Source organism: Etheostoma spectabile, unplaced genomic scaffold, assembly GCF_008692095.1.
Source record: "Etheostoma spectabile isolate EspeVRDwgs_2016 unplaced genomic scaffold, UIUC_Espe_1.0 scaffold00002163, whole genome shotgun sequence".
Lineage (NCBI taxonomy): Eukaryota > Metazoa > Chordata > Actinopteri > Perciformes > Percidae > Etheostoma > Etheostoma spectabile.
Window position 1 is genome coordinate 21,371 of NW_022602863.1, and position 9,797 is coordinate 31,167.

At 41.2% G+C, this 9,797-nt stretch overlaps 1 long non-coding RNA gene across 1 annotated transcript; it reads right to left on the reverse strand.

Moving 5' to 3' along the window:
- Positions 1-1,185: 1,185 nt before the first annotated feature.
- Positions 1,186-9,592, reverse strand: LOC116675693 (uncharacterized). Its single transcript, XR_004328509.1, has 3 exons — positions 9,512-9,592; positions 2,779-2,782; positions 1,186-1,196 (listed from the first exon to the last, which is right to left on the reverse strand). It is a non-coding gene; the product is annotated as an uncharacterized LOC116675693 (long non-coding RNA).
- Positions 9,593-9,797: the final 205 nt, after the last annotated feature.

Sequence of the window (9,797 nt, forward strand, 5' to 3'; positions counted from 1 at the left end):
TGAGCATCCATTCCTCCCTCTTCTAACCAGCAACGAATAAAACTGACGATGGATGTTTCCAGGTTTACTTTCTTTCATTAAACCCTGACACAATTATCTTCTCAAAAGACAAAAATTTCTAAAGTCGCCATTACAGTTTCTCTATGAGTCTTACTTTTGTTTCGGCATCATTATCAAAGAAAATCATGTCCACAGCGACTGAAATAGAAGAGAATAATTTCTCCCATTTGCAGACAATTTTATTATATAATTATGGACAAAGACTCAAGGTTGCACATATTCATTGCACACATTGAACAATAATTGAAAACATTACGAAATATTTAGATTTACTAAAATATTGGCAGTTAACTTTTTCACCAACTGTGAATCTCCTAAATCCCTCTGCAAATCATCTTGCAATCCCCTGGGAGGTACCATCCTATAGTCTGCTTTAGATTAATAGCCAGCCATTTCTTTGGAATTGATTATTTAACTTCTTTTTTTTGTTTGTTATGTTTTATCACAACGTAGCAGAATGGCTTTGCGCTGCCATAGAGGGCTTGCCAGTGAATTGAAATCCTTCAGTGCAGGTGTGGAAAGCAGAGCGGTGAAGAGGCTTCTTCACTTCTGCACTCCGCTGATAACTTTAACATTTGACCAAGTATTGTGTTCAGGCAGCTGGTCTTATGAAAGCACGCAGCGATGCTTTCCTCCAAAGAGATTCACATTTTTGTTCCCTGCACGACTTTGACTTTTTGAAAGGAGAGTAAACTCGTGAAAAGAAAATAGATGGTGGACAGGTTCATTGCAGGTTCAAGAATTGCTGCATGGACTAGATTAATGAGCATTTCGTATCAGCAATCTGTTTATTTTGTTGCTAAATTGGTGGAGGCTGCAGATAAGTTAAACAGCTCGTACTAAGAGGGACGGGAATTGAATTTTCTAAAAAACAGCATGTTGCTTTTAACTCCACTGTGTTTAAATTTGAAAATATTATTTAAAATAGTCAGCCGTTTTTTCTGATGAAGGTTATAACAACGGAGAGTTCTGGCACTCATAATGAATTAGTCAAGCTTGGAAATGAAAACCTCGCTGTCAGCAGGACAGGACCTGTTCTCACTGCTGCTACGAGAGGAAAAAGATGAAGTGCTTGCATGCTGATTTTCTAACTAGGTTATTGGTCAGTCTTTCCCCCCATCTTGCTCTCACTCTTTCTATTTTCTCCTCTTCTTCTTCTCTGCCATAAGTCTGTTAGTGTTTGCTGGATGTCATATTTATGAAGTGCTTTCATGTTTCCAAAAGAAACTTTGAAATTACATTTTCTTTATGGAAACATGAAATTTTCCCTTTTTTCCCCCTATAAACTCTGACCTTGCTCTTACCAACACCCCCCCGTCACCAATTCCTGTCTTCACACTGCAGCCATTTTCCGGAGCGATTTCAGGGGATAATAGCACTCACAAATCATCCGCTGGGCAGTGGAGCCCATGAAATTGATGTGCCTTCAATTCAAAACAATGGAGGTGCCTTATGAGGGGCCTCATGATGTCATAACTTTAGTAGTTGACAGGCAGTGCAGGTGTATTTTGGCCCCAGGATGGGCACCGGGCCAATGAAAACCCAATCTGGAGAGCTTAAAGCGCGTATATTATATTCATTTTCAGGTTCATAATTGTATTTTGGGGTTGTACCAGAATAGGTTTACATGGTTTCATTTTCAAAAAACACCATATTTTTGTTGTACTGCACATTGCCAGAGAATCAGAATCAGAATCAGAAATACTTTATTGATCCCCGAAGGGAAACTCTGTGTTGTAGTTGCACAATATTATAAATAGAGTAGAAATACAAGAAATAAAGAAATATAAGGAATTGGATACGTACGGTATTTACATAAAGGAATGTTATTATACATTATTTACATAATTCACATAATTAAGGATTTGGAATGTTGAAAAGTTAAATAATAATAATAATAATAATAATAATAATTGTTGTATTTGAGATTGCACACATGTCAGGCCAGTGTTATTGCACAAAACAGATAATACAGATAATATTGTCCAGTTTCAACCTCTCTAAGTGTGTGTGTGTGTGTGTGTGTGTGTGTGTGTGTGTGTGTGTGTGTGTGTGTGTGTGTGTGTGTGTGTGTGTGTGTGTGTCAGACACTTAGAGGGAGGAGTTAAAAAGTTTGATGGCCACAGGCAGGAATGACTTCCTGTGGCGCTCTGTAGTGCATTTTGGGAGAATGAGTCTGTCACTGAAAGTGCTCCTGTGATTGAGCAACAAGCCATGGAGTGGGTGCGAGACATTGTCCAAGATGGCATGTAGTTTGGACAGCATCCTCCTATCTGATACCCCCGACAGAGAGTCCAGATCCACCCCCACGACGTCACTGGCCTTGCGAATCAGTTTGTTGAGTCTGTTGGCGTCCGCTACCCTCAGCCTGCTGCCCCAGCATGCAACAGCAAAGAGGATAGCACTGGCCACCACAGACTCATAAAACATCTTCAGCATCGTCCTGCAGATGTTGAAGGACCTCAGCCTCCTCAGAAAATAGAGACGGCTTTGGCCCTTCCTGTAGAGGGCTTGAGTGTTCTTGGCCCAGTCCAGTTTATTGTCCAAGTGCACTCCCAGGTATTTGTAGTCCTCCACGATGTCCACACTGACCCCCTGGATGGAAACAGGGCTCACTGCTGCCTTGGCTCTCCTTAGATCCACCACCAGCTCCTTGGTCTTTGTCACATTGAGCTGGAGATGGTTCTGCTCACTCCATGTGACAAAGTCCCCCACCACAGCTCTGTACTCAGCCTCATCCCCCTCGCTGATACATCCAACCACAGCAGAGTCATCAGAAAACTTCTGAAGATGGCAGGACTCTGTGTGGTAGTTGAAGTCTGTGGTGTAGATGGTGAAGAGGAAGGGAGAGAGGACAGTCCCCTGCGGGGCCCCGGTGTTGCTGACCACTCTGTCTGATACACAGTGTTGCAGGCGCACATACTGTGGTCTGCCAGTCAGGTAGTCAACAATCCAGGACACGAGGGGGGATCCACCTTCATCGCTGTCAGCTTCTCACCCAGCAGGGCCGGCCGGATGGTGTTGAAAGCACTGGAGAAGTCAAAAAACATGACCCTCACCGTGCTTGCCGGCCTGTCCAGGTGGGCGTAGATGCGGTTGAGCAGGAAGATGATGGCGTCCTCAACTCCCAACCGGGGCTGGTAGGCGAACTGGAGGGGGTCCAGGAGAGGTCTCACCATGGGCCGCAGCTGTTCCAGAACCAGTCTCTCCAGGGTCTTCATAATGTGGGAGGTCAGTGCCACGGGTCTGTAGTCCTTGGCCGCAGATCCTGTTTTCACGCTGTGTGTTTAGGTCTCTGTTGTAGCTACAGAGTGAGACATCTCACTTCTTTACCATCTGTTTTGCAACTTGCGCATGTGCAGTAGCTAGGTAATGATAGATCTAGCTACTGTTTTTCCTACTTTGGTCAGTACAAGGCAGGATTAGCTGGGTTAGCCACCTTGTCTCTGCTAGTTCCATAGAAAGCCGTGGAGATTTTGAACAGTTCCCCAGGAGAGTTTGTATGCGCGTGGAAGCACCAGAGACACAAAATAACCCAAATCCCCCCAAAAAGGATTTTTTTCATAATATGGGCACTTCAATCAATCGCTGTATCGAGGAAGATGGTACGACTGTGATGTAAGCCCCCACCAGATATGCTCAATCCCATTCTCCATACTGAGCAAACTAACTTCAAAACCCAGGCCTCCTTATCTCCCTAGAGTTGAGTACTACTTCATCTGTGGCAATCTCTCTGAAATTTCCAGTCCAACAAAACAGTTGGACAAAAAAAAAAAAAAGATATGCTACCTAGGATAAAAAGTTAAATATATGAACAGCATTTGGGTTTTACAACTTAACACAATACTGTAGAATCCAATACCAGTTAAAGTTGCCCTGGCTTGGTTACAGAGATTAAGTAATACATTATTCATAAGGTGAAGTAAAGGGGTGCTATAAATCTCTGGAGTTTTTGAGCTGTAAATGAGTGGGTTGAACCTCAGTGGATCTGCCATCCTGATTTGAGCGCCTTGATTAAATTAAAACAAATGAACTAGATTTTGCGCTGGGAAAATTTCAACATTAGCCATCAGACCCATTGTCGTTTTTAATGAATTCTTCTCGCACTCGTTGACATTTTTCACAGAGGGTACATGGGTTAAGCACACCTTCTGTATGAAAAGATTAAAAAGCCGCTGACATGCTAAAAAGAATTATGAATGACTGAGGAGCATGGCTTAATTGGAAATTGACTGACTTGGCGGCATTACAATTCCATTCCACATTCCACATCCCTCACACATAGGGAGTTTATTTCTTTGTCGGCCTTTATTTTGACAGGAAAGCTGAAGATATGAAAAGGGAGAGAGAGGAGGGAACAACATGCAGCAAAGGACCACAGGTCAAAGTCGAAGCTGGGCATGCTGCGCCGAGGACTAAACCTCTATACATGGTGCTTGCATTACCAACTAAGTAATCCAGGCACCCATGCATAGGGAGTTTGATGCATTTTTAGATAAGCAGCTGCACAGCAGCAGAACCTTTTCATACTGGTGTGTCTGTGTATAAAGTTATGTGGATATGGCCATGTTGCCTCACGAGATTCAAGCTATGAATTCAAAGAGCCAGGGTGGAGGATGATCTTTGAATGACGGATTCAGATTTCCAAGCAAGCTGCACCTCCTCATGTCTACGTTTCATGTGCTTTTGCATCCTGCAACTGCTACAAACCACACTGGTGTCAAGAAAGTGGAGCTATATCATCTCCTCTACCAAGCCTGGTGTCATTTTTTGCGAGCCACTGATTGCTTCTGCCGAATATTCAAATCTTTCAGATTTGATAGGTAAGGGAGGGGCAGGTTTTACCAAATGTGCAGCATGCAAGATGCAATGTGCAACATGAGAATTTGCTCTCATGTTAATTTCAACACATTTCTCTAAACCAAACAAACGCCATACTGGTAACTCTTGCATGAGCATGCAAGAAGGGGCAATCATTTGTGAAACGTGACAACGCCACCATTTGCAATCTGCATGTAAGCAATACTCGCAAATTGGTTTTGTGAAATAGGCCCCAGATGTTTAATCTAATTTTCACCAGCTGTTTTGCAGTTTTGTCCCTGAATAAAGATGTAGGGAATTACATTTCTACAGCAGACGTCTCTGGTGAGATCGTCACATAAAGCAGCAGCAGGATACTTTTTAAGGCCATTGTTTCTATAGGCAGAAATCTTTGAATGTTTTTAACTTTCTTACCCAAAAAAATCTAAAAAGAAGTTAGCAAACTGCGCACAGCACGCTGATTGATCAACTTTGGCAGATACCAAAGGTTGAAAGAGGCACCGGCTCAAAGCATAAACCGCTAGAAGCAACTACAGAAGAGCCTTCAGATGAATTTCCTTTAACGGCTGCTGGTGTTGTCAACTAATCTGGGGTGCAGATACATTTTGGACACATTCATCAGCATGAAAAAGCCCTGTCGGTCTTCCAAATCTGACAGGGCTAACCGTAACCCATTCATCAGCATCTAAAATCCCTGTTGAACTTCCAATATATACGCAATTTGGGAGAAATTTACAATCTGCATTTAAGCATTGCTCACAATTTGCACAATAAAGTTTTACAACTTCATAGTCTGTTGTAGGCCATTTTTGTGAAAATTACTTTGACAATGCGGTTGGTCAGCTGGGCCATAACAAATTGTCCATTTAAAAAAGGTTACAGTACGTAATATAAAAATGTTGCCGAAACTCCGTTTCTCCTATACTCTGATTATCAGCCCACAGTAAATGGTAAAGAACGATCCCAAATGTCAAAAATCTACAGTATAGTATAGTAGCATGTCTGTTTTCTGTAGCCAATGAAATTACCAGGGATTCCATATTTTAATTATATTTAAGAGTCAGCTGGTTTGTCCACATACCCAAAGTCTGGACATGCATGTGTTTTTCATTATGTTTTGGTTCTTCAATCAGTGGATTTAAGCAAGCGTGCGGAGTAGATTTTTAGTTGTTCATTTACATAAAAACATTATGGTGGAGCTTCAATTAGGATTTGCTTCATGAGATGCATACATACTATAGTTTGCAGTTCTTTAATATATAACACATCAAGCTATAACCGCATGAGCGGGTTTAGCAGGCAGAGACCATCTTTGTGATGGAGAGAAGACATGCACGGTTGCTCTAAGGGCTCCAGATGGACACAGACTGACAGTTGAAACGTGGGGATGACAGACAGAGGAAACTCCTCTCTGACTGCCTATGTACGTCAGCCGGGTAACTGGCACAGCAATCCTCAAATGTAGATGCAGTTAAACGCAATGGCAGACAGACAGATGCACACACCTCTCCATGAGAAAGGCACATCTTGGCTGTCAGATTGTACCGAGGAGGTTAAGGGAGGTCGGGGTGGTAGAGCAGGAGCAGGCAGACAGCTTGTCAATGCCATTGACAATCAGATGGATGAACCAATTCTTTGGGGAGCCACAGTGCTACTTTCCTGTTTATTAACACATCTTACTATGCACTTAGACATGCTCCAAACTGGCTATCCTGGTCAGTTATTTACTACAAACACATGTCAACAGATCATTTAAACATTCCATGATGAGTACATTTGAAATATTATTTACCCATATCTACAATCTGTCTGCAAAGTATCTCCCAGCTCTCAGTCAAAGCCATTGATCTATATGTGCTGTTATTGGGCTTGGTTAGCTCAAGCTGGTACATACATTTGTCACTGCTGTGTGTCTCGGAGCAGCATCTAATCCCAAAGTCAATATTAATATGGCTTTTCTAGGGCAGCAGCTTCATTTTTGAGCCCTGGCATGGCAAACCAGATCATTCCTGCTCTGGAGAGGAAGCAAGAGAGAGAGAGAGAGAGAGAGGCAGAACATGGCGCGAGGAGGGGAGATGGAAAGATGAGAAGAGCGAGGATATAGGATAAGCAGAATGATGAAGTGGGGTGAAGTGGGGAGAGGGAATGAGGGAGTGTAATGAACGACGCTAGCATGGGACGGAAAGGAGAAAAGAAGTGACCAAATAAATCACCAGCCAACAGATAATTAGACGAGCTGCACTCAAGGGACTGTTGCAGCACCATGAAAAGTGACACTGTGATTTGCAATTAACTCTTAAAATGAGGAATGGGGGATTAAGTTTCCTTTGGATTAAATCCAGAAATGAGATGCCTGACAAGATGGTGGCCATAACGAATCTGTTGGGCTGCAGGAATCATTATCACCATTTAACTTGTTAAGGTGCCTCTAGGGAGCAAATATCTTGATTTGAGAAGCAAAAAACATCAAAGTAGACCTGGAGATTAACCCAAGGTGTGTTCAAAACATTTTCCTTTCACGAAAATAGTGCACTATTGCCGTCTTGTAGTGGTGTTTCACTTCTAAGCAGTTAATTTCATTCACAATATAGTCCATAAAATACCCACAATGCACAGATAATTTGATTGAACATACGATGTACCCTACATTTTACTCCCATATACCACAATGTAACACGGTCGTGTTTTTCCATACGATGTACTCTAAATTTCACACCCGTAAACCACAATGCACCTCAGTCATGTTTTTTCCAAAGAAGAAGAAGCAGCAAAGCGACCGACAAAAAGAAAAAAGGTTTTCGTTAAGGTTTTCAGTTAAAAGACACAGCGGGAATAGTGAGTGAGCCAATGAGGGAACGGTTTTGAATACATAGCAATTAACATTTACAGCCATGACAGGGTTGTACTCAGAGCTCGTGTCATTTTTATGTTTGTCAGTGTTGCTGTTTCCATAGTTCGCAGCTCTGAGAGATGAGGTGAAATGAGATGAGATGAGGTATTGTCCTTACCAGGTTAGCTGAATGCTCTCGCTTTGTAAGTAATGTAGTATGATAGAGAAGTGACCTCAAGGACCAGATGATTCAGTCTGGCTCGTTCTCTTCTGAACAAAGTTGTTCTACAAGGCCGTAATTACGCCCAAACACACAATCCCACTCTCCCAGAAGTGTAATTTAAAGATAGGATCACACCGATATGAGGTTCATGCTAGTTTATCTACAAAATAAATGCATTTCCTAATAAGGACATTTTATATGAAGGCATAAAACGTTCTTCCTTCACTCAATTAAGATACAAAGAAAAACTCTTTCAAGTGTTTATATACTGCACTGAAACAAAATGTCAAGGTCACATTACTTATCTTTTCTATTATAGTCTTACATTTTTCTTTCTTCAAGTCATGGCTGTTTTATCTGTCTTTTCAAGGCAAAAGCTGACAAAGCTTGACAACAGGAACGATGGAGAGGGAGAGGAAAAGAGAGGATGGCATGCTACAAGACTCATTGGTTGTATTCAAACTTAGAAAGTCATGGTCATGTCATCTTTAGATCAGGGGTCTACAACGTTTTAAGCCAAGGACCTAACTAACTAAAAAAGAGACGGAGCAGGAACACTCTACCACATATTAAGTATAAAATTAGTTGCATATTAAACTGGGCCCACTATAACATGTCGGTGGCCTAAAGCCTTTATATATACACCTTTTTGCATAGAAACTAAGCTTTTAACCTTGTGTTATCTTCCCTGGAAATGTTTGTATTCAAAATTTAAAATGAAAAACCTTTTATCAATTATTATCAGTTATGGTTGTCTTTTTTGACCCTTTTGTGGATTCCCCCCCATGTCACTTTTTCAACGTTTGTCGCTTTTCTTAGCCTTTTGAAATTTTTGTGGTTTTCACCAAAATCTTCTTTAAGACTGTTTTTTTTTTTTTACAGTTGTCACTTTTTGACATTTTTGTTACTTTTTTTTTTTTTTACATCTTTTCAAATTTTTATCACTTTGACATTTTTCTCTCTTTTTTTTACACTTTTTAAAAAGTTTTTCCAATTGTTTTTTTTTTTACAAATGATATAAAATAGACCAAAAAAACCTCACAAATTCAATGAAAGTAGTTTAGTATTCATTTTAACTTGTGAGGAGCATTGTAGGAAACCATCACTTTACTTTTTTGGACAATTTGTTTGATAGAACCCCAAATTTCTGATATAGAAACTTTTTGAAAGGGGTCAAATTTGACTCGAAGACAACAGAAGGGTTAAAATAGCTTAATAAATGTAGGCTGATTTTATGAATCACGTTCCAATGTGAAAGTGCTCAAATTATGCTTTTTGGCTTTTTCCCTTTCCTTTATTGTGTTGTATATCTTTGTTGTGCACGTTATAGGTTTACAAACTGAAAAAACGCTAACCTCCACCCCAAGGGACTTACCATCTCCAACAGAACCAATGTTCACAAGCTGCTCCAAACAGCTGTAACGTAGTCCAGCCTTTACTTCCGTGACAAACGTGCGTCACTTTGTAACACACGTTATAATGCTCGCCTAGCTGCTAGCATGGCACTCACTCATGCCCTGCAACTGACTAGCTAGCAGTACTTACTGCGCAGTGCGACTCCAACAAAGATGGAACACAAAACCGAGAGCTCAATACACAGCGTGAAAGGAGAAGCTGCAGCAATGTGCAGCAGAACAAATATGTGGTGTTTTCTGAAATGAAACCACATAAACCTATTCTGGTACAACATTTAAGTACAATTATGAACCTGAAATGAGCATAATATGAGCACTTTCAACATAGATGTGGCACAGTGAATCCTTAGGATTAACTGTATCTGTGGATGGCTACCTTACTGACTACCTTACCTATAGGCCAAGTGGCAGTGGGGGGGGGGGGGTTATATTTGCTAACAAAATATGG